General features: G+C 36.3%; 1 protein-coding gene across 2 annotated transcripts in view; it reads left to right on the plus strand.

The window, feature by feature from the left end:
* LOC143229827 (uncharacterized) overlaps window positions 1–25,830 on the plus strand; it is a 55,664-nt gene that overhangs the window by 18,377 nt on the left and 11,457 nt on the right. The gene's annotated exons all lie outside the window — the stretch shown is intronic.

Below are 25,830 nucleotides of genomic sequence, written 5' to 3' on the forward strand. Positions count from 1 at the left end.
GTATTACAGAGACTTGCATGTTTATTATGCTCTTGATAGGGTTTGTAAATTACTGCTATATTAATAAACGTACTTAAAATAACATTCCTCACGGATATATTTACAACGTATGTGCAACAATTCTTATGATGTGAACCCCGTTTTCAAACTTGCGAAGCATGGTTACGTCACTTTTCACTAGACAGTATTATTAAGGCCTGTTAAATTTTATAAGGCTGCATTCTATATGTAGTCCCTCAAGGAATTTCAATAATTAGACGAGCGTATAATAATGGCATTCCTACTACGCTATGTTGGATGTATCTATTGACTACAACGTGAACATGGTGTGCTTGGATCACTACTGTTTTTATACACTGTTATTCTCAAAATTCACTAAGGGACTGTATATATAAATCAGTACTGAAATATGTTTAAAACGAATGTTTAATGACAAGTAACTCAATTACATGATGTAATGTTAGACACATAATGTAACATCACAATTGGGGAATATTAATTATTACTGTCATATTTAAGGTTGTGCGTAACGCTATATGAATCTATTAATATTTTATGAAATCTATTTTCTTTAATTTCCGTAGTGTATATTTGTGTATAGAATACACTTTAATACTAGAAATAAACGATAGAACTATTTTTTTTAATTGGACAAATCGTTTTGCTTTATAGCTGATTTAGGAGCGTTTTGTTAAAACAAATTGTAACTGTTAGTAGAAAGCTTCAACTGATTTAAATAATAATAAATTAAAATCGAATTTTGATCGTGTCACCTATTGGTCAAAACCGGATTTTTGTCTCGAACAAACCATCACACCAGAGGTTTTCGTTACAAATGTTAATAACAATCAAAAAAGCATGACAAGAACTAAAAAAGTAACACTAGAAAATGACCTTCCAGCTGAACTTTCCAACCAAGACTGATTAAACATGTCTTCTCTGAAACATTTTTGTATCTTATTCGATGGAACTATTCCTTTGAAAATACAGAAACGTTCAAAACTCAGCACAATATCGCAAACTCAACCTCAACAGAAACCAACATTAAAACTGTGAACACTGGTTCAGATATTAATTCCACTTCTGAAATTTGTTCAACTACGGATTCAACAAATCATGAAACTTCTATATGTCTCACCAAACGCCTTTTCGATACCAACAAGCGACAACCAAACTCACGCGAACAAAGATATTGAAACAAAAATGTGACCGTAAAGGTCAGGAATGTCCGACAAAGACATAGAAATCATCAAGCCTAACTTAAATCTCCAATAGCTACTAGCTCTTAAAAAAAACTTAGATAACAACATCATCATCAAATAATCGGACAGATGTAAAGGTTTTGTAATTATGAGCAGAAACGTTTATGAACAAAAAATATTCGATCACCTTAATGTTGATAATAAATTTAACAAGTGACCCTACGAAAAAAAAAGTTGAGCTTTAAGCAAAATAGATTGACTATGAACTTACAAAACAAGCGAACTCCTTTAAGAAGTTACTGGACGAACTTAAAACCTGCTAGAAGCCGCATCCCAGAATTACACGGTTTACCAAAGTAATGTAAACCGGATATGCCACTAGACCTATAGTTTCAACATGTGAAAATGCTACTGAAAGTCTGTCTTGGTTTATCCTTATTATTTTGGTGCCGTTACTAAATTACATTCTAGTGCACTTTAAATAATACCTAAGACTTGCTATCGCAAATCAAGGATATGTCTCTTAGTGACCAACATAACAATACTGTTTAGATTGCCTTGTTTTTGAATTTCTCGCAAAGCTACACGAGAGATATCAGCACTAGACGTCCCTAATTTAGCAGTCTAAGACTAGAGGGCAGGCAGTTAGCCATGACCACCCACCGCCAACTCTTTTACCAACGAATAATGGGATTGACCTTCACGTTAGAACGCCCCCACGGCTGAAAATGTGAGCATATTTGGTGTGACGAGGATTCGTACCCGCGACCTTTAGATTGCGAGTCTAGAATCCTAACCATCTGGACATGCTCGTCCCTTTACATTGAACGTCGAAGCTTTTTACGTGTCTATACAGAGGACGCCCTTCAATGCAGTAAGTGAATTAATGCCGAATCACATAAAGAGTTTGTACATACGTGGACTGACAACAGATACTGTAAGAAAAATCTTGCGTTTCATCCTTCACAATGGATATTTTCGTTTTTAGAACAGTGTATCTCCAATTCAGTGGTTCTCAATGGATAATAGCATCGCTGTTATTTATGCTGTAATATTTATGCATGCATTTGAAACAATGACACTTGACAAGTAACGTAAAAATACCAACACTGGACCTGATTCCTGGCTTAAATACATCGATGACGCGTTTGGAGTATGAAACCACGGTCTTCCTTCTCTAACCACATTTTTGTATCTCGGTGTAACAGCGGTAAATCTTGGAACTTACAACGCTAAAATCAGGGATTCGATTTCCCTCGATGGATACAGCAGATGGCCCGATGTGGCTTTGCTGTAAACTAAACAATAAATAAGCGCAGATAGACCTCTTTTAGCTTTGCAGGAAATTCAGACACAGTAATCAAATTTTAGACGTTCTGAATTTCATTAACCCCACATCCAATTTATACTGAATCTCTTGGATATGAAGAGGTTCAGTTTTCTTAACGTCACTCAAAGGATCGACAGTAACAATAATACACTACTTGTTTCAAAGTAGTTAAACCTTTCTTAATTTCAATTCATATCAGCCCATAGCTTCCAAAAATTATAGAATTAAAGCGAATCGATTGCAACTGTAGTGAAAAAAACCCAACAAAAACAATACAAGCTTTGATTGTTTGTTTGTTTTTAATTTTGCGTAAAGTTACACGAGAGCTAAATGCGCTAGCCGTCCCTAATTTAGCAGTGTAAGACAAGAGGGAAGGCAGCTTGTCACCATCACGCATCACCAACTATTGGGCTACTCTTTTACCAACGAATAGTGAGATTAATCGAAACATGACAACGCCCCCACGGCTGAAAGGGCGAGCATGTTTGGTGCGATGGGGATTCGAAACCGCGACCCTCAGATTACGAGTCGAACACCTTAACCCATCTGGCCATGCCGGGCCTACAAGCTTTGAACTAGAAATCACTTCTGAACAACGAATTACCGACTTTTTTACATCGAATAAATATGCAAAGACTATGACGTACAAAAATTAGCATTGCACTTCCAACATGAAAAAGCACAGATAGATAAGGAGGATGAAAACCTATTTTCCAAGACAACACAAAAAATTGATTTAATAACACCTTTAAAATAAAAAGTATAATGAGGAAATATGAATTGTCGATTAAAGTTAAAGAACGGCCAGGTCCAACCCTGAAATGCCAAGTTTCAAAATCTTGGTACCATTACCTTACAACGTAATAATGAACACTGCCTTAGAAAAAGCAAACAAACTTGTTTGCGATTTAAAGTTGAGTGTGTTATTTTCCATGTTGTTTACCAGTTTGCATGTAAAATCTACCATCATACGTACACAAGGGAAACCGGAAAAAACCTACACAGCGGGTTCGAGTTCTAGTCACACCAAACATGTTCGCCCTTTGGGCCGTGGGGGCGTTATAACGTTATGGTCAATTTCACTATTCGTTAGTAGAAGAATAGCTCAAGAGTTGGCAGTGGGTGGAGATGATTAGCTGCCTTTTCTCTAGCCTTACACTGCTAAATTAGGGAATGTTAGCGCAGATAGCCTTCGTGTAGCTTTGTGCGAAAAAAAAAAAACTGCGTTAAGACTAGTCTGATGTATAATTTTCATTCCGTAGTTTTGACAAGCTTTATGTAACAAGTCATCTAAGTTTTTATATTTGGTATTGAAATAGGTTTTGGCAGTCATCTTAACTCGTGTTATTTCTTATGTTTTTTTTTTTGTGTGATATTTATAGTTTTTAATGTGGCTACTTGTTTTGTTGCATGCTTTGTTTATACCTGGTTGATAACAAAACTAGTGACATACATTTAATTTTAATACTTAAAGAAACTGGAATAATTATATATATGCTTGGTTATAATGCTTAACTCAACTTGTTACGAAAATTTGCATAAAGCTACAAAAGGGCTAAATTGCTGTAGTTGACACTAATTTTGAATTGATAAATTATAACGGGAAGGCAACTGGCCAACATCTATCATCAACTTTTGGGATGCTTTAACTGTATAGTTGGGTATGACCGTCACTCTTTTCACATAACCATGAACTCAGATGATAGCTGTTGTTGTTTTGAATTAAGCACAAAGCTACACAATGGGCTATGTATGCTCTGCCCACCACGGGTATCGAAACCCGGTTTTTAGCGTTGTAAGTCCGCAGACATACCGCTGAGCCACTGAGATGGGGGTGGCGCAGATGACAGAGCGCATTGTTATAGTTTTGGGAAACGCACCATCCAGGATGGTAACACTTGATTATTAAGTTTTACAAACGAATTTTTCGTCGGTTTATTTTTTGTTGTTGTTGTTATGAGGTGGAGTTCTTGTTCTTGGTCAAGTTTTTTATTGCGGCTGTTATATTATCAAAAGGTGAAGAAAAGAAGAAATGTTCATGCCGATTGTTGCTAGATTTAATTTTGGATAAATTATTGGTTTAAAGGTATCTGCCCTGATTTTTTAATGTTAGAATATCCGGATGATATTTGTTTCCATTTCTTGGTTAAATTTCTTGAACATTTTGCGAAATCACGCGGGCGTATATAACTCAATTAAATGATTAAAAACCATAAATGTCTCGTGGGCATTCCTGTTCCATAAGAATTTTGGTAAAGTTTTCCAACTCTTCCATGGAAAAGTTGGGCATCGCTTTAAAAATTATTTATGCCATTTATGAATTTTTAAAATCGTTTTCAGTCACCAGTAAGGTAACCAAAAATGATTTAGGTGTGATTAATGTTATGACTTGTGCCAAAATCATCATTCTATATTATATATGGAACCAATTATGTAATGTTCATATATGTGTGTCTTTATGTGTTACAGATACCGTTTCTTTCTCTTGCGTGTTAAGGCGTGTGACTCGTAATCCGAGGGTCGCAGGTTCACATCCCCGTCGCGCCAAACATGCTCGCGATTTCAGCCGTGGTGGCGTTATAATGTTACGGTCAATCCCACTATTCGTAGGTAAAAGAGTAGCCCAAGAGTTGGCGGTAGGTGGTGATGACTAGCTGCCTTCCCTGTAGTCTTACACTGCTAAATTAGGGACGGCTAGCACAAATAGCCCTCGAGTAGCTTTGTGCGAAATTCAAAAACAAACCATTTCTTTCTCACTAAAGGTAAAATTGTTTTTGTTTGTTTTTGAATTTGAATTTCGCGCAAAGCTACTCGAGGGCTATCTGCCCTAGCCGTCCCTAATTTAGCATTGTAAGACTAGAGGGAAGCCAGCTAGTCATCACCACCCACCGTCAACTCTTGGGTTACTGTTTTACCAACGAATAGTGGGATTGACTGTAATTTTATAACGCCCCCACGGCTGAAACGGCAAGCATGTTTGGTGCGACCGTCATTCGGACCAGCGACCCTCGGATTACGAGTCGAACGCCTTAACATGCTTGGCCGTGCCGGGCCGGTAAAATTGTAACGTGAGAGCCTCATGCTCTAATTATTTAGTGAAACCGTCTGCTATGGACTGCATTTTAGCCTATTTAAAGCTCATTAGCACAGCTTAGGTTAGCAAACCAAAAAAATACAGTTAGGCTTATAATGATGATTTGTGTGTAATATTTATGATTCTCTTTTGAATATTATCTTTGGTGAGAAGAAAATGAATCTGTAACATGTATTTCGTAGGCACATTTTACCAGAGATCTGTTTGTAAAACTGTTGTCGAAAAAGACTGAATGAGACATAAACAAAACTGTAATCTAACCTATATAAAAGCCAGTGTATGTCACGCCATGTTCGATTTCTCGTAATGGGAGTCATAAAAGCCAAAATCTATTTTCAAATAGAATAGTTTAATTACTGTCTGCTCGTTATGATTTTAGTGACGGAGGGTGCAAGGGGGCTGTGAAACCTTGTTTTTTTTTTTTTTATAATAAGCCTAAAGTAAAGACGTAGTGTGGGGTCACTTAGTTTAATCTAGAAACGATTTAAGATTAAAGTACAATCGATATTTTTATTTTCATGATAAATTTCATGCAGTTTGCTCAAGACTATTTTCCGCTATATTACCAATGTTTTTAATTAAGAAACAAATATATTTTAATCAACGATACTGCAAGTTAAGAAATCATCATTTTCCCGCTTCTGTTATCAGTACATTTGATTTTGTACTTTTGGTACATAGAATAACTACAATATTAGGTTATATTTTTGTTGCTAAGCGACATAAAATAAAAGCCGTAATCGGGACCTAGTGTTAGCAAAACGCACTGGCTTTTTTGCATATTAGAAACTGTTAATCTAACAGATTTTTACTGATAACACAGGCTTGCGAATTTAAACCTCATAAAGTTATTGGTTTTGATAACGGATTTCACGTTACGCAGATTTCGATTTTTTTTTTTTACGACGGAAAGATTTTTTTGAAATCGAGAAGAAAGAAGAAAAACTTCTACTCGGATCAAATTTCCACAAATAGAATATGTTTTGGGCATTTATGCAGCTTTTTGTTGCCTTAGTGACGAATAAATAATATGAATAATTATGTCAAAATGCACGCACAAACAAATACTATCCAGCAATAACAAGTCATATAGCCTGTTAACCATTTATATATTATCGGTGTATTTCTCGTTCTATAACGCTCTTTAAAAACAATAACACCATTGTAAGCCTGTGTAATTATTGTACAAATCCGCCCTGAATTCATATCGTAAAGTCCCCCAGTGGCACAGTGGTATGTCTGCGGACTTGCACACTAAAAACCGGGTTTCGATACCCGTGGTGGGCAGAGCACAGATAGCCCATTGTGTAGCTTTGTGCTTAATTCAAAACAAACAAACAATCATATCGTAAATTATCTTATTTTTGATTGGCTCAAAAATGAATTTACCAACATTTTAATACCTCGATTTTAATACCTTTTTATTGGTCAAGTTTGATTTTGATAAAATTATATATTTCAGTTAGCTGTAAAATGTGAGGTTAGGGGTATGCTGTGACTATACTATACGTTAGTAACTAATATATTTTACGTAACAGCGATTACAGGAAATTTGAAATCGAATTAAATATTATGAAGGTGAATAACATAACTGCTTCTTGAAGAAAAAAAAAACCGTTAAATATCTTGCATCAACATTCTGATGTTTTTAGTGACATCATGTGATAAGGTTTATATAGATGTGGAAATGTTTACAAAGTTACAGACTGGTTGGATACAGCCTGGTTTATGCAATTTAAGTAATCTCCATGTTAGCGGAATATCTACACTTCACAGAAGAAATCTGTAGGATTCTGGAAATTGGTGCTTTTGATACAAAGGAGTTTTGTAATACAATTTCCTCTTTAATTACATAATAAACGTTTGCTTTGATATTTGATTTGAATCTACAAAAATAAATATATCACTAAGGTGTACCTGAAATAAAGAAATGAAGCTACTGTTTAAGCAGTGTGTTCCAAATAAATTTAATTTTAAATAAACAGTATGTCGATAAAACATTGTGTTCAGGTAATTAAATGATACAGTATATTGAAATAAGACGTTATTGTTTTTCAGTCATCATGCTAAAGTTGTAGGTTAGAGGTCTCGGACTATTTTTAAATTCACAACTACGGACCATCAGACTTAAAGAGCTTGGGAACCCACTGGTTTAAAAGAGACCATTTGGGGATGCAGTTTTTGTTAATTTTGAAACGTTTGAAATGTACGTTAATCCAAAAGCTCTAAATGTTAGAGAATATTTCTTTTTTTATCTACAGTTTTTACTAGTATAAAATATGAGCTTACACGTACATTAATACATGTTGGCTTGTTACTAAGCGATATTTTAAATTTGTTTGCCTGTAACACAGACGAGAAAATTCTTTAAATAAAGGGAAGTGAACTCGAAAGTAAAACCCACGCCAAACGTTCGTGTGAAAGGAAATATATGTCGTAGAAGAAAGTAAATATTTATGTAGTTTTGGTACTACACTTGTTAAGTGTATTGCTTCAAGTGCTGTGTATTATTTTACAGTCTGTATTTTCTACAAATATCATGTACCTATGCACTAAACTTTTATAGAGAAAAGGTAAATAAATAAATACGTATTTATGAGATAAATAAATCCAGCAAAACCAATTTATTTACCATTGTTACACCTCTATATTACAACGTATTTTGTACATCAGTTCAATAAGTTTGTTTTACCTCTAATTCTTAAACATTTGTTAATATACCTCGGTTATATAACTGATGCACGTTCAGATATATGTAAATGCTCGCAATTTTTACTTTACCCCTCAAATTCAAATGGTGGAGTAAGATATTTGTTTTATAAATGGTAGGATGGATTAAAATGACCCACGTGTAATAAGCATTAAATATATTATCCTTATAAATACAATGGGGGTCAGAATGACCCGCAGACGATTACAACAAAAACAAAGATAACTATGATAGCATATTCACTCTACTCAACACTCAAGAAGTGATTGAAGATGACAGTTCAGAAAATATCGGGTATAGAACAGCAATACTTAAAAAATCGGCGTAGGTCATTCTGACCACACCCTACCAGTTGCGGACTTTTTGTCAGTTTTGCAGGATCTGGGGCGCCACATACATTGTTCGCCCAGGCTACAACCTTGCCTAGGACATGCTCTGCCCTAATCCCATATGTAAAATAATGAAGTATCTACCTTTGGAGTTGAGGAAGTGATAATCACGAGTACGACAAACAGTTTATCTCCATGTGATTGATATAAAAATAATGTATTATGAAAAACGCACGTAGAAAATAGACGATTTCTAAGAGTACAGCTGGACGTGGGAAATTTGTTAATGTAACGAACTGCGAATCTGTAAGATCGTGGCTCGTGTTCTGTTTTCGTAAAAAACACGCTCTGCAGTTTATTGAGTTTATCGAGAGGCTTAATGGTTAATGTGCGTTACTATTAACCCGGAGAGTCCATAGGTTGGGACTCACTTCCGGAAAAACAACAAAAAACGATCTGCACGTTAGAACCATGGATGTATTTTAAGAGTGGCGATAAAATCCGTTTATTCGATTATATTAACGTGGATACTGTTGCTTAGTTGTCTTCCGTCTAGTTTTAACAGTTTAATATTAAGATTGACTAGTGCAGTTCGGTATTTAGTTTCACTCGAATCTTGAAAACAAACGAAACTTAGGTTCAGTTATCGATGGAACATGTGCACAGAGCATACGTGTGTGTTTGTATACATTACTGAAATAATCATTGTAAACTTCCTCGCCCTACTTGCAAACAGAGCAAGAGATAACCCGTCACGCCGTTAGTTTCGGTATCAGACGGGGATTGTCAGCAGTTATCAGTAGTGCTTACAGATAAATATTTTGCATTTTTCTAGTTCCACAAACGATACCACGCAACATTAGAAGGAAACATAGAGTAATGAAATGTGTGAGAATAGTAATTCTCACATAAGTTAGCTGGAAGTTTTGCTATTAAAATAACAATGAACAAGAAATATGTTTAATCTATACTCATTCATACTGCTGTAGATACATGGCCAGGTGGTTAGTGCGCTAGACTCGTAATCTGAGGACCGCAGGTTCGAATTCTTATCCACATCAAACAGGCTCGTCCTTTCAGCTCATTTAATTGTGTTTTTCATAAATTTCAGGCAAAGCTACTCGAGGGCTATCTGCGCTAGCCGTCCCTAATTTAGCAGTGTTAAGATTGGAGGGAAGGCAGCTAGTCATCACCACCCCCCGCCAACTCTTGGGCTACTCTTTTACCAATGAATAGTGAGATTAACATTCACATTATAACACCCCCACGGCTGAAAGGGCAAGCATATTTGATGCGACGGGATTCGAACCCGCGACCCTCAGATTATGAGTCGAACGCCTTAACCCACCTGGCCATGCCGGGTCATCTTTCATATCATAGGAGCGTTATAATGTTACGGTCAATCCCACAGTTCTTTAGTAAAAGAATGGCCTCAAGAATTGGCGGTGGGTGGTGGTAACTAGCTGCCTTCCCTCTTGCCTTACAATAAACTATGGACGGCTAGTGCAGATAGCCCTTGTGTAGCTTTGCGCGAAATTCAGAACAAACAAACAAGACACAAAACAACGGATAATATGAACCTGAACTTGTAATATTATATGTATGACAAGGAAAAATCACATTTAAAAAATAATATGAAATATCCCCTTCAATTCAATATTCTGAAAATCGGGCAGCTATCTAACGACGAGTCATGCTACTTGAAATGTAAGCTATTGAATATTCAGTCAATGTTATATATAGTGGTATGAGTAACGATTGTCACCATGGAGTGAATCGCAGAATAGAAAACGCTATGAATTGTTCTGCTGTTACTGGAAAGCCATTGGACGTATGAAGTCTGATAATCACACGATAATTACAAGTGTTGTTAGCATATTGAAGCTGCTACCATAGAAATAGTACAATTTTTCGGACAACTACTGGAGGTAAATTGTCTTTAACAAAAGCAAACAGACGCTAGTTTCTGTTCCACCACAATCCTGAGATGACTGTTTCGAAATGGAAGCACTGAGCCATGAGTCAGTGCACAAACAGCTGTAACAGATTTCACAAGACCGACTTATGTTTTATAGGTTCTCTTAGCCTTGGTCCAACCAGTTTACTTGCAAGGACAACGACACTGTAGTAAACCGACGACATTTAGAGCAATATTGTTTCTACAGATGAGTCGTCCTTCATCTGCACCACAAATGTAATCGTTTGGGGACAATTAAGAACCATATCCAACCTTATTTTGTATAGGACGGTGCTACTGTGAGAGGGTGTTTGATGTGGGCAGGAATAGTCACTGGTATTCGAGTTCACCAACCTCTACATCCTACAGATCAGTACCATTAATGCCGTTCATATAATTACATCCTACGACAGTTTTTGTTCCTGTTTGCTGAAATAACTGGTTTTGACTTTAACCTTATGAATTATAATTCCCACCCACATCGTGCAAATAAACTTTTGACACATTCGCAGAAAAGAAAATAGTAACGGAATTTCGTTGAAGTTCTAACAAACTTCTCCAGTGTGCTCTTTGGAGAGACTTCACATTTCATCGAGTGGCTCCAAACATTGAAGATGCCTTGAGAACACATCTTTTCAAAGAATGACCGCCAACCTTAATAACAAACTGCATATAACATCACTATGAGACTGCTCATGTTTTTTGTACTGGCTTACATATTAATCGTGGACTGTAAGCCACCTCTTCCAAAAGTTCTTTTGGACTGTATACTGAATAATCAGCTATTTACATGTCAGAGTACATGACCAGTCATTATATTCCTAATTTGCATATACACTGCGAGAAAAGTGCTGATCACATTATACTTATGATTTTGCTTTGTTGTAGTTAAAAGATTGTAAAATTAACCTTTAACCTTTCTGTGATGTGTGTTTATTCATATATAGAAATACATATTTATTACAGTTATTTGTTCTGTGCTTGATAGCATTTTATTTGTGCGTATGTATTGTATCCGCAAGAGTGTGTTTTATGTCCAAAATGGAGGCGGACGGACGTAATCTTGCGATTGGTTTTTCCTTTCTTCATTTCCTTCCCTCGCAAAAGTGTCCTTCAAACTGTGCGAGAAGTGGAAACTTTGACGTTAGTAGTGACGTCAAACAGTTGATGTAGGAACAGGTTTATATCACATGGTGTAGTGTTTGGGATGTCAGTGTATATTTTGCTTATATTATACATTCATATATTTATTAACTCAATAAAGGCTGTTATTATAGGTGCACCATTTGCACGGTGAAAACAATAATGTTACTCTGTAAGTTTTAAACAGCGTTGTTTTTGTTTTTTTGTTAAACATGAAGCAGACGTTACGGACTACACATGGTTTTTGATGAATGCAGAGATTATATACAGAAACATTTCTGCATTCTGAATAATAATAGTATATTATATAGATGAAAGACAGTTTATATACGATACAAATTCGCCACACTTACTGTCATTACGTACATAGCACGTACTTGTACCGTACATAGAAGATACACTCTGCTCAGTGTGATTGCTCTTATGATATGTAAGACTACGTTATTATCACAGAGGCATAAACGGCCAAGTGTAGCGAATTATATGAATATTGTGGATCATAATTTAGCTAATCTTAAAGTCACTGTGATAATTAACAGTGCCTTGGTTGAGTACCATAGTGTATCTTTGTTTTATTCACGTGATTTCATGCTAGTACGTAGATGACTATTTATAGTTTTTAACTTCTTCGGCTAGAAGTTTGTAGTACCTTACATGAGGTAAGCTTGCGAAGTAGAAAGAGTTGTTGTATATAGAATTTTCGCGAAAAACTACACAAGGGCTATCTTCGCACAGCCATCTCTAATTTTGAATTGATAGACGAGAGGGAAAGCAACTAGTGAACAGCATCCACCGCCAACTGTTAGGCTACTCTTGTCTGATCGAATGACGGGATGTGACTGTCATTATTATAGCGTACCATCTAAATGTTGTGGGAAAAAACCACGATTGGAAAATTTAGGTTTGTAATTTTTAATTTTAAAAGTTAAATTATTGAATTATTCCACTCATTCATGTGAGGATTAACGTTATGCGTGCACCCACTGAACCTCTTGGACTACTGTCTTTATGCGACTGAACAGTTGGATTTAGCATTCGTTCGTATAATGTATACACAGCCCCAATTCTGGATCACATCTTGTTTTTGTTATTCACAACCGGATCTGAACCATTAAGTGTTGTGTTCACAGTTCAGCCATGCAAACCACTCAACTATCCCGACCCAGAAGAAAGAAAGATTTGTCTAACCATCATGTGTGTGTTTATGTTTATATATATATTCTGTACTGAGTAAATACGGGGATTATATTACCTGTAGATCAATGGACCTTGAGGTATTGGATATCTAACATCAGCAGACGTTAATACATGCAAGATTTAATAAGGAGGGTTATGAATTTGGGCTTTATTTGATAGATTCAGTTATAGTACTACTATAACAATATATCTTCGTTTAACTTACCTTCGTAGCTGTAACTTACAACCACCATTAATCCTCTGGAAAAAGGTTTTATGACAGGGTCTGTGTCACGTTAGAGATGTTGTCACCGATAAGACATTTCTATTGGCATATGCTTTGTTTGAATATTATTTTTATTTGTTACAACACTCGGTATAAAGAATTGACCAAAAAACATCGAGTAACATTATTTTTTGATGTCAGCCTTTGGGTACCTCAGCAGCAATTAGTTGAATTAATTAAAGTGTTAATGGTTTGTGTGTCTGTGTTACTCCTAAGTTATTAGGGGTTGTGTAGCCAACAAAATCATGAAATCATAAGTAATTTGGTGCGTAAATGATTTAGAAAAAAGTGTTGAAAAGCTGGTAACCTGTAAGGACTTCAATAATTCTAGAGTTAACCAAAGTGAACAGTTTTGTTTTAAATTCTAATTTAAACACTTGGTTTGAAACTCCAAATGCTTGATTGATCTAACACAAAGTTTTAAATACTTCCAAAGCAACATCCACATATATTTGTATATTACACTTTATGATTCTGTTTAGTTCCAATATATTTTGACTATATGTTGTGTAAACCAGAAATGTCGTGGCAGTAACACGAAACATATTCCACATTTGTGTATCAGTCGCGCTTTTGGATGGTATATAGTCATCATGAAAATGTGAATAAAAGTATCAGTGTTTGGCCCAAAATAATCTTATTGACGAAAGAGATTACACTGTTAGCTTAGTCTATGTTTTTAAGACTAATCTCCCAAACTGCCGAATCTGGTAAGATGTTATTGGGATTACGACAGAAATTTTTTAAAGCGGAGTTATTCAACTGTTAAACAATACATTTTCTCGATGTGGATTCCTGTACGTGGTGAAGGGACCTCCCAGAGAAGGTTCTGTACTTTCAGTTTACCTCCTCTGGGATTTAAAATCCACTCGTGTTTGTCGTGCATGGCGACCTGTGAAGGGGGGAGGAGAGGATTGTGGTGGTTGAGGGGGTCCAACCCTGACATACCACTTTGGCCTTGTATTCCTGTAGACGGGCGGTTTCGAGGTGTCCCCAGCGTTAATCTACTGGTACACTTGGGTCAGGACCAACTGGGTACCAGTGTTGGACGTTCCCAACTTGTGTTATGGACATCGTGTTTGAGTGTAGTGCTCACGAAACCCTGACGAAACCCTTGTTTGGCATTGTAGAGTGTCTCCTCGTAGGGCACTATGGTTGGTGGGATCAATGGGCACCAAAATATTCTTTCTTTATTATGGAGTTTCTAAATCAAAAATAAAATAGTGAAAAAACAGACCATTGGTAAACGACCTCTTCTTGAAGATTCTGAACAGCAATCTTAAACTTCAACACCCGTACCTCATTTTGTAATATTATATATTCTTTATCAGACAAAGTTTTAGGACAAATGCCTCCCTTTTTATTCACAAGAAACTAGAGGGGCTTATTGGCTCTCCGAAGTCAGTTAAAAACTATGTTCTGTGATCATGTTGGTGGAAAATCCACTATAAAACGCAGTGAACTCTTCTTGCATTTGAAGCCCATTGGGGATACACCCATTGAGGTTACTCCTCATGCAACTTTGAATTCGTCACGAGGAGTTATTGTTAAGAGGGATTTGAGAACATCTCCGAGTCAGAGATTTTTGCTGGTTTCTCCATCCAAGGAGTTTCTGCAGTGAGGCGTATCTCCATTTACAAAGATGGAATTATGCTGCTGACCAATGTTCTAATTTTCACGTTTACATCACCACGTCCACGTGACACCATCAAGGCAGGTTATCTAAATTGCAAAGTATGACCATATATTCCAAACCATCTCGGATGTTTCCAATGTCAATAGTTCAGTCTTTGAGTGACATCATGTGTTGTGGTGGCGGGGACCATGACGCCTGTGAGTGCAAAATGGACCCTTTTTGTGTTGACTGTAGCGGTTCTCACCCCTCTCACTTTCATTCTTGCCCTAGGTGGGTGGAAGAAAAATAGGTACAATGTTTGAAAACGGTTCACAAAATTTCATACTCGAGACTCGAAAGTTACTGCTCACCACTCTATTTCAGATGTATGGTGCTGCACTTCATTCTACTGCTACAGTGGGAGTGCAGACAAATCTCTCCATGTCTCAGATAGACTGGTTTTCAAACCACGTGAATAATCTTTTGCTCGTTGGGGTTAAGAAAGTTGACGAGGTAACGTCAACACCTATCTCTATCCTCGTCATTTCTTCCAGTGGCTCTTGGGGATACACTTCCTTTGTCTCTAGCTTCTGGTATTTTATCGAGTCCATCTTCTTCTTCGGCTCCGATATGCAGAACGATTATTCCTGATGACGAGAAACCTACTTGAATTAAAAATGTATTTGTTAACCTGAAGATGACCAAAAAGGTTGAAATGTTCTCTACTTTATTTTAATAAAAGTTTTAATATCCATACCAGCCATCTTGAGATACACTAGAACGGTTATTCTTTCACGCCCTCAGTCACTGGAATCTTCATCTACTAACAGAGACAGGGCAGGATCCGTGAAAGTGGATAGACCTCTTTCTATTAAAAAGAAGAGATGTGTGCAAAAATAGAAGGGCTCTCTGCCCAATTCCCCTGCACGTAAATAAAAATGGCTACATAGATACAGTGGAACTGTCGAGGTTTCCGTTCTAATTTATATGACATTAAGGAGCTGATTGATTCTTATATTTTTGAAACCTGCTAATATAGTCACCTTATAGCAGTTTTCTTTATGTCACAGTGATAGGTTGTGTGATGAATGAGTGCATGGAGGTGTGGCACAGCTGGTTGACCAGTACATGTCTGCTCTATCTTTGCCACTCAATACACCCTTGGAAGCCATAGCTATCTGTGTTTCTTTGAGTCGTACCATCACTGTCTTTACTTGTCTCCTGGAGAAACATGATCAAATGGACCTTGATGCTCTTATTAAACAGTTGCTGCCTTCCTTTCTAATCCTGAAGGACATTAATATCCGCTGGGGAGGTGCTGATATTGATGGAAGTGGTCTCTCCATATAGCATATGTTCTTAGATCACAGCCTTTCTCTTTTCTGTACGGGTGTATACTTACTTTCATGCACTTAAACAGTCTTTTACTGTTGTTGATTTCTTTTGTTTTCTTTCACTTCTTGGAGGGTTTACAGTGACCCACGGAGCTGTGACCATTATCCTATCATTTTGAGAAAGACTGCCCGTGAGCGATGCCATCTGACTCTCGTGTGTCTTTATGGAAGCTGGACCAGGCCAACTGGCCCTTTCTCACTGCTCTCTCGGAACTTGATCCTGCTGTCGTCTGTAAACCATCGCTAGACGACTGTGTGGCAGCAGTGACTGACTGTATTGTCCAAGCAGCTGCTCAGATGTATTCCTAAAACCTCGACATGCTTCTCATGGTGTCCTCGTCTGTGGTGGGAACCAGCCTGTCACATGGCATGGAAAACTAAAAAACAGGCCTGGGATAGCTTCTTTAAGTACCCATACTTCAAACCACATGGTCCAGTGGACCAGTAAACATGCTTGCCAGGTAAGACGTCAAAGCCAGAAGGAATCTTAGATTAAGTTCATTACTAGCATATTTTCTGCTACCAGTTACAAAATCATATGGAACAAAATTCAAAAGGTTAGTGGGCAATGTATTTCTGTTCCCTTTCGACCTTGCTCTTGGATGTCCAGGCAATTGTTGATGTCCAGAGTATTGCCGATACTCTCGGCAAAAGTTTTTCTCGTGCATCTAGCACTTCTACTTCATTCCTCATCTTCTTAACCATCAAACCTCTGGCAGAGAGATTACCTCTTCTTTTTGGCTGATCATCTCTATGAGTATAATCGTCCATTTACACTGGCGAAACTCAAGCTTGCTCTTCATCAGTCTGGCAATACATCAGTCAAACCTGATGATATTCACTATGAGATGCTGCATTGTCTTTTTCCCGCCTCTCTTGCTATTCTTCTGGCTATTTTTTAACTGGATCTGGCAGGAGAGTGGTTTTCCTGATATTTGGTGCCATGCTATTGTCCTCCCTTTCTCTAAGCGTGGAAATGATACCAAGATTCTTTCAAACTATCGTACAGTTGCTTTAACGAGCTGTCTCTCTAAGATCTTAGAGAGGATGGTTAATACTCGTCTTGGTTGATTACTCAAATCAAACAACCTTCTCTAGACTACCCAGTGTGGGCTCTAACGACAGTGCTCCAACATCTACCACCTGATTTTGCTTGAAACGTCAATCAGGGAAGCCTTTTTCAAGCGACATCTTTTTTTTTTTCTGTATGTTTTGACCCTGAGAAAGCTTATGATACTATGTGGAGGTATGGCATCCTGAGAGACCTACACTCGTATAGGTTGCGTGACCATTTGCCCATTTTTATTAAACATTTTTAATGGTCAGACGATTCCAAGTCTGTGTGGGTTCGAAACATTCCCGTTCTTTTACACAATAGCTTGGAGTCCCCAGGGCTGTGTCTTGAATCTCACAATTTTCATCATAAAGATTAATGCAACTGGTCTCTATGTCGACGACTTCTACCTCTCGTGTCAGTCATCAAACATGAGGTTTATTGCGCAGCAGCTACAGACTGCCTACAATCGTTTACTGACGTGGGATACAGCAATGGTTTTACCTTTTTTGCTTTAAAACTGTTTGCGTGTACTTCTGTTGCCAACAGGGCATTCACCCCGATCCTGAGCTCCGTCTCAGAGAAGTTGTGCTTCCTGTTTTCCCTGGGGCAAAGTTCCCGGAATTTGTATTTGACTGTACGTTGACTTTCATTCCACACATCAAGCAGTTATGCGTCAAGTGTACAAGGGCACTGAACATTGTGTTCTCTCTTCTACCTCTTTGGGAGCAGATCGATGTTCTGTGTTAAAGATTGAAACTGAACCATGGGTCTTTGGTATATGGCTCTGCCAGGACCTCGGCCTTGAAGATGTTGGACTCTGTTCACCATCAAGGGCTTTAGCTCTGCACAGGGTCTTTTGTAAGTTCTCCAAACACTTAAATCACAATAGTCCACATTTTACTGTTCTGTCGTTGTTACAACCCTGAGGGATGGCAGTGTTCTAGACATATTTTTACCATAGTTTCACCCCTGACGTTGGACGGTGTCATTGGCGACGGTGACTCTGTTCGCCTTACTATAAACTGTTAAAATCTATTGGCCTTTTTAATTCTAAGTTTTCCTCAACTGTTTGAAGCTTATTTAGTTTTATTTACATTGATTTTTTTTTTTTTACATTTTTAACGATGTTACTTTTATTTTATTTTTACTGGTTGTTTGGTGCAGATAGCTTAGTTGCTTTGAGCCAATAAACGCAAAACAACCAACCGGAAATATAATAATAGTGTATTTGGTTAACTGTACTGATTGCTAGTTTTGCTTTCACTACATAGCTTGCTCTAATCAGATATTAATTTGTAATATATACAATAATTTGATATATTGATTTTGACGTATCTCGTCAACACAGTTTCTTTTCATCGTCTATTGACAAGAGAAGATACAACACGTTTGCGTAATTTATTTTTTTAGCCATTTGAATTATTTGGGTTTGTTAGAAATATAAACTGGCATGAGAAATTAAAAAAAAAATACTTAAGCAAACCATTTCTTTTACCAATATGAATTATTTGGATACGTTATAAATACAAACTATTTATAATATAAATATTATTTTTGCTTGGTGGTTTGGACGTTCCATCCATCTCATCAGGTATTCCCTGCTGTAAGTATCTAAGGAGATGTAGTCTCATTGTTAGATATTTGGAAATATCAGCTCCAACAGAGGTGATTCAAATCATAAGGGTGAAAATGAATTTAGGCTTATCTTTCTTTACACATGGCTTCATAAATTTCCTAACGTGCATGTGGAAATTTATTTTAAAATAACAAAGTTTTATTTTCATTGGCTGTGTGTTCCTACTAACCTTTTGAAGGTAGATATGCACATCTTCAGGTTTGTCTTCTGGTTAACAAACGGTACTTTAGGAGCATAAAATAAAAGGGAACCCTCAGTAGCCGCGGTGTTTGAAATTCGTTTAGACAGGATTAAGAGTAAATTAATTTATGAGACTTTGAGCTTGGTTGACAACATCAGTCAAAAGGGTTTGTTTGTAATTAAGCACAAAGCTACACAAAGGGCTATCTGTGTTCTGCCCACCTGCCACGGGTATCGAATTTCGGTTTTTAGTGGTTCGAGTCCACAGACATATTTACTGCTGTGCCACTGGAGAGCCAAAAGGGTTTGACTTCCTGAGTCCAAAACTGTAATTAGATATTAAATCGGTGAAGAGCTGACGGATCTATGAGCTGAAAGATTGCATTTGAAAAAATAACAACAGAAAATTTAGAAGCAATCTATGAAAAACTTAGGACCGTTCTATGAACCGATATGCTGTGACTGAAAAGGAACGCGAATGATCCACAATTTTAAACGTTTTTCCCCTATGGTTTTCCCTGTTATGAGTCTAAAGTTTCTCATAATATGTCATTAATAACTGATCCATAAAGTGCAAAACGAAATGCTATAAATATTAAAAACACAGTGATACAAAAAAAGTCTTTAATTACAGACCTTTCGGAATTTCCCTAACACCAAGTTCCATCTTCAGCGTAAAAATCTAAAAACAAAACAAAAAAAAAAAAAAAGCTAGCATAATTCTTCTACCAATAGTTTCATTTTCCGCCAGATGAACCAATATTAAATATTCTAACATGGTGGTGTGGATATGATGGGTTATATTTACTTAGTACAATTGAAAAACTTTATCTGAAACTTCTGAAGGTATTGGTTGATGTTCAGTTTGTAACCACATTAAAACACCATGAAGTTATTCCAGAATTCTTGAACTTCAAGACGACTAATTGAAATCTCAAAGGCTCTTCTGCTTATCGTTGCTGTCGAAGAAAACTGTTGACAGTTTGGTTTTTGAATTTCGCGCAAAGCTACACGAGGGCTATCTGCGCTAGTCGTCCCTAATTTAGCAGTGTAAGACTAGAGGGAAAGTAGCTAGTCATCACCACCTTCCGCCACCTCTTGGGCTACTTTTTTACCAAAGAATAGTGGGATTGACCGTCACATTATAACGCCTCCATGGCTGAAAGGACTAGCATGTTTTGCTGTGAGGAGGATTCGAACCCGCGACCCTCGGATTATGGGTCGAGTGCCTTAACCACCTGGCTATGCCGGGCCGTCTATTGATAGAAGAATTGAACGAACGTTTTGAGATTTTAACGCTGAAGATAGAATATAAGAAAATTCCTAAATGTTCTTATTAACATTTTTTTTAATTACCGTGTTTGTAATGTTTGTCACTGATGTTATTTAGAAAAAAATTCCTGTAATAATATTCGTGAAATATTATATAGTAATGATTTATAGATTTACCTTAGTATTTAATAATGTAGCTAACATTATTATAAAACAAAACGACCAGAGTAGTTTGAAGTTGTATAAGGAGTTATTTACGTGCTTTTCTAAACATGCAACTTTTACACACACACACACATATGGTAAAAATTACCTCACTTTTGCTTAATTGAAAGTGAACTTTGTAAAATCTCTGAAAAAGCAGAGTTAGCCGCAAACTATGGTTTAAATCGTTGATAAACTTTGCTTTCATATTCGTTACATACAGTTAAGATGTTAGTCGCTCAGTTAATTAAGCATTGTATGTATATTTCATTTGGATATTCTTAAAAAAAATAATATATGGGGAGGATAGGATATTTCCCTTAAATTGTGCTTTAAGAATGACAATCTAAATATCGTCGTTAAGAGACCGATTCATTTGTGTTTTCAAAGTTTGAAGAACACAAACGTATCAGAAGTGTTAAATATACAGTTGTTTCATTCTCAATATTCTTATTGGAACGACTTAGTTAAATGTACGCACCTCAACTTGTAATAGCTACATATCTGAAAGTCGAATGACTTTTGTATGATGATTGTAAACTTTGTATCTAAATTATCGAACAACATGAAGAGTTCCTCTCTAAATATGAAGCATGTTCACCAATGTTCGTCAAAGCTATTAGTAGTTATATTGGCATCACCGTAGCGACGGTTCAAGTAACGACATATTAGGTTAACCCGGACATGGTGGCTCCCATTGTCTGCAGCACTCGTGGGTGACATCGCCACATCCAGTTGACTATTTATTAGTGGCTCAGCGGCATATTTATAGATTAAGTCACTAAAACCCTTTCAGTCGTGGGGACGTTATAACGTGACGGTCAATCCCACTATTCGTTGGTAAAAGAGTAGCCCAAGAGTTGGCGGTAGGTGGTTATGACTAGCTGCCTTCCCTCTAGTGTTACACTGCTAAATTAGGGTCGGCTAATGCAGAAAATCCTCGTGTAGCTTTGCGCGAAATTAAAACAAACACACTAAAATCCGTTTTTCCGCAGATAACCCATTGTGTAGCTTTGCGCTACAAAAACAAATAAGATGCTCTTAGTCTCTCGTCAGTCAATAGCATGTGCTTTGAAATGTTTGTAATTTACTGAGAATTGGACACGCTAACCTATGCTATAAGTTGAAAGTTGACTTGCATATCTGTTACTAGTCATTTGATGCTGTGTGCTAAGGCTTTTTAGTTATGCCAGATTGTAAGTTTTGTATGAAATGTTCTTCTCGGAGTGTTAATGTAAAAGATACGTAAACGTGTTATGCATGAACTGGAATAAGTAAGAAAATTACCTCATGAGGAAGACAAAGTGAAATTAGTTCCAGTTACTACACACACACACACACACACACACACACACACACACACACACACACAAGGACGAAAATGGAGATAAACTGACCATGGAAATTTATTTGAACGTTAATAGATCCAAAGGGAAGGCTAGCTACGAAGATGATTATACTCTGAGAGTAAATAGTGTTAAACAAAAGTTGTTCTTAAAAATAGATATGTTATTACTCATGGTGGCCCATGTTTTATACATATTGACAAGCTATAGCTGATAAAATAGAAAGAAAGAAGCAATATCTAGTTGATATATCTTGAAGGGTGCTAAGCATGTTGCATCCAGCAGATTTTTAACAACAATAATGAAAATATTCGAGAAGATTATCTGAAAATATTAATAATCATCTACAACATAGACACGAATCCATTCACAAATACATCATAACAACCAAAAGAGAAGCAATGGATGAGGTGAGTAAGATGATTTGGAAGCTTCAAAACCTGGATTGAATAAAGTAAAGTATTTATTGAATAGATTTAATCAAATACTGGATTAGTGCAAAACGAAAATGGTTGAGTGTGTGTGTGCTGGATGGGTCTAAGTCCATAGAGTGAAATAAGCCTCGTAAACCAGTGTGTGGTCAGTTGCGTTTTTTCTTTTGTAATTTGTTGATCACTGTCTATTCTAAGAACTTCCACTTTTGAACTGACGTTTAATAAAAGAAAAACCAGGTGACTATTAAAATATGTTACTTTGGTGTGATGGTATGGCTTTAAATTAAATTTGACTGATGGAAAGGCAATCTCTTACACTTTGTTTATTCAACTTAAATGAGATAAAGAAAACACCTCTATGGGCTGTTATATCATGCTCACCACTGAGTATCTCATCCAAGATGGCTATATCTATAGGAGAGTACCATCTTGTCCAAAATATCTGTGCTTATAGAGATGGTAGAGTCAGCTGGAAGTCAGTCATGGCTGCTTACCTTGAGCTTAGTGAATATGACGTCATCCAAAATGGTGTCTTTTTATGTTTATCTTATCCACGTGTTTCACTTTCAGAAGGATCACCTGAGACAGTTTTACCAATAAGCATCCGCTGTCTTGAATTAATCTTGATGTAATACCATGGCTGTTCCTACTGTAGGCCAAACCAGACGTGACATCACTTGAATGTGTGAAGTAAAGGGTTCATAGTTCGTGACCAGTTGCAGAGATCAAACAGTTTTAGTCTCTATGGATAACTTCATATATATATATATACCACTTATCACTGGTTATTGTTATTTCAAATTATTTTGAGAATATTCAACATCATCAGTCTATCTGATCTGATGTCAGTTGACAGTTCAAAACTGTTATTCTAGGCTGATCAGAAATATCCAGTGTGAGTAAATATACCTCGAACTGGCTCTGTGGTGTATGTTTGCTGCCCTATTTATTAATATAGATTTTTTCGAAATTTTTCATTTATTCTATGTACGTGCTTTTTTCTTATCACACGGTGAGAAAAGTTCTTTTGTAGCTACGTATGGTTCTATGTCATTCACAAAAGGTAACACTTTATCTACCTATGGGGAAGATATCTGCACAATTATGATCTATGAAAGATGACAGCATTTTTTTTACAGTAGTAGTTTGTATCCAATAAAAGCGATTGTCATTTGTGCTAATACACGTACTGTTATTTTGTTTTACTGAATAGAAAGTTCCATGTGTGTTCTCTCTTTCTTTTCGAGTAAACTCAGTTATATAAAACAAATTGGAATTGCTACAGAATATTTCCTGATCGAACCCCCCCTTATATAGTGGACCCATCTTGCATACTAGTGGTACAAATGAATTTCACCTAACAAAATCTCAGCTGTTGTTAGTTAAACAAACACGTCTATTATGAGCTAGTCCATTTATCATTTAGTGAGACAAGTTCGTTTTTTGTAGCAGCCTGGTGGTAAAATGAACCATATTTATAATTGTGAAATAGTGTAATGAATCATTAAGTGCGAGCTCCATTTCATAACGTTCTTTCTTAAATATGTAGACGTATGCTGGGCTGTGTTGTGCTTTCGAAATTATGTTTAATAAATTTTCTTTCTGGTGTTATAACGTATTTGCAGTTTCACAATCTTTACATTTATTGACTTTTCTCGGAATAAAACAAACTTTTTCCTGGTGTTTCAAAGGATATAAAATTTCCACGTAAATCATGTTTATTGTTACATCAAAAAGCGATTGAAGAAAAAAATTACGTTTCGTTGTAAATTGTCATTGTAGCCTCACCTTGGAAAAAACAACTTAATATGTGAGGCTGAAATACTCGTTTTTATGTTAAAGACAGTTTCTTCCTCGATTCTCAAAATATTCACCAAACTTTTTCTTATTGGAATTTTCGAAACATTAACTTAGTAATAAACACGCGGTAGTTTTTCCTTTCCGGGTTAACAGTATTTTAGCAAGGTTTTCGAAGCACCTGTCTACATTCGATAGGAGGTTGCACTTATATCACAACTGCCATACATGTATAAAGTATAGACAAACGTAGTATAAAGCAGAATGACTTATTTCTTCTGTTTGTTATATAAAAAAATTGGTGACCGCCCCCTCACTTTTTTAAATTAAAGTTAACGTCTTTCTGACATTTTGAAATTTGGCGTTTGAGCTTGTGATTAGATGACGTACGTTGAAATAACTTGTTCTTTTCACGCAAACTTAAATATGAACAACAAGATCGGAAATTAGAAGAAAAAAATTTAGTTACTTATGCAAGCTGGAGAACAGCGCTCGAATTGTAGTTGGAAGCTCCGTAAATATGACGTCAGAAGAGTACATTTGACTAGTAGTCTCGTGTGGGTTTAAAATTAACATCATTCATTAATTAAATATTCAGATTGAAATTGTATTTATATGAAGCAATCTATGTTTATGTATCAAGATAATATTCAACAGAGAAAGAATTAGTACGGCCGAGAGCATGCCCTGGTGGGTCAGTTGTAAGTTTATAGACTTACAGTGAAAAACCTGGGGCTTGTTACCCCATGGTAGGTAGACTGCAGATAGCCAAATGTAAAGCTTTGTAGTAAGAAAATAAGCATCTGTGATAGAAGTAACTGTACACATACCTCCATTGGGGCAAAGCAGTTGGTGAAATCTCACTCTCTAAACATTACCAAGTTGTATAATTTTGTTAAAAAAGTGGACAAAATTGATATTTATTTTAAAAGTGGGTACTGTGTTCCTGTTCAGGTCAAGCACTGCTAGAGCTAAGTTGTTAACTATAGAAGGAATATACCTTTTTTTTTTAATGTAAAGTAATCCAAATAAAATAGGAGTGCCAATTTCACATCAGTCTTAGCTAAAATATATTCTGAAATTGAATTAATTGTTATTTATAATATTAAGTACAGTCATAGTGAAGTGATTTAACAATTCAGTTTTCAAAGTCACTGTATTGACTCAACACTCGCCTCTTTAATGGTCAGTAACCCGAAAGAACAACCTCAAAACATTTCCAATGATTCGTCAAATGAATAACTTCTGACTTCATTCGCTCAAGGATAATTTATCCTTGATTCTGTTTTTGGTATTAATTGATATAAATATTACTTCAAATCTGGGTCAGAGTTATATTTTGATAATTATGGATAAATCTGTTTTGACACTATCTATTTAAAAGCCAACTTGTTTTTTTAATTACTTCTGTTTTTGTATAATAATTGGATAATAGTTTAAAATATTATGGATAAAGATAGGACTAAAACAGGATTGATCTTTCTGAATATTTTAAGAAATGAAATAGGATTATAAACTTACAAGTATTTATGTTCTGTCACTGGACGTGTAATAATTTAAGATTACAATATTTTAGGGTCCAATGCTTAGACACTACCTTGCAGCATAAAAGGCAGTTAATATGAATGTTAGAACTGTTAGTTTTTTTATAATGTTGTGGACAGAAAG

The sequence above is a fragment of the Tachypleus tridentatus genome, chromosome 10 (assembly GCF_004210375.1).
Source record: "Tachypleus tridentatus isolate NWPU-2018 chromosome 10, ASM421037v1, whole genome shotgun sequence".
In the NCBI taxonomy this organism is placed as follows: Eukaryota; Metazoa; Arthropoda; class Merostomata; order Xiphosura; family Limulidae; genus Tachypleus; species Tachypleus tridentatus.